We start from the raw sequence: 325 nt of genomic DNA, 5'->3' as shown, positions 1-325 counted from the left end.
CCAGTCTAGCGTGTTTTTTTTTTCAGTTCAAAAAACCCAACATCTCATAAACTTGATGACAAGTCGTATGGCGCTACCTATTCTTCTGCCTTTCATGCAACAGTCACAGTGCGATGTTATACATGCAACAGTCGTAGGTAGCGCGAGGCAGCTCTAACACACACACACATAATGGGATCGAGGGTGTGTGTATCGTCCCCGTAGCTACACCGCGCTTAACAATTACCGTCTTGACTTCAAGACTAAACATCTCACGAAGACGACGGCCACAAACTTGTACACAACCTACGTTAGCCGGTGTGTCCCTTTTAACGGCATCACGCAG

This window comes from Asterias amurensis, chromosome 18 (assembly GCF_032118995.1).
Source record: "Asterias amurensis chromosome 18, ASM3211899v1".
NCBI lineage: Eukaryota > Metazoa > Echinodermata > Asteroidea > Forcipulatida > Asteriidae > Asterias > Asterias amurensis.
The sequence above is the reverse complement of the archived record's forward strand: the minus strand, read 5'-3'. Positions refer to the sequence as shown.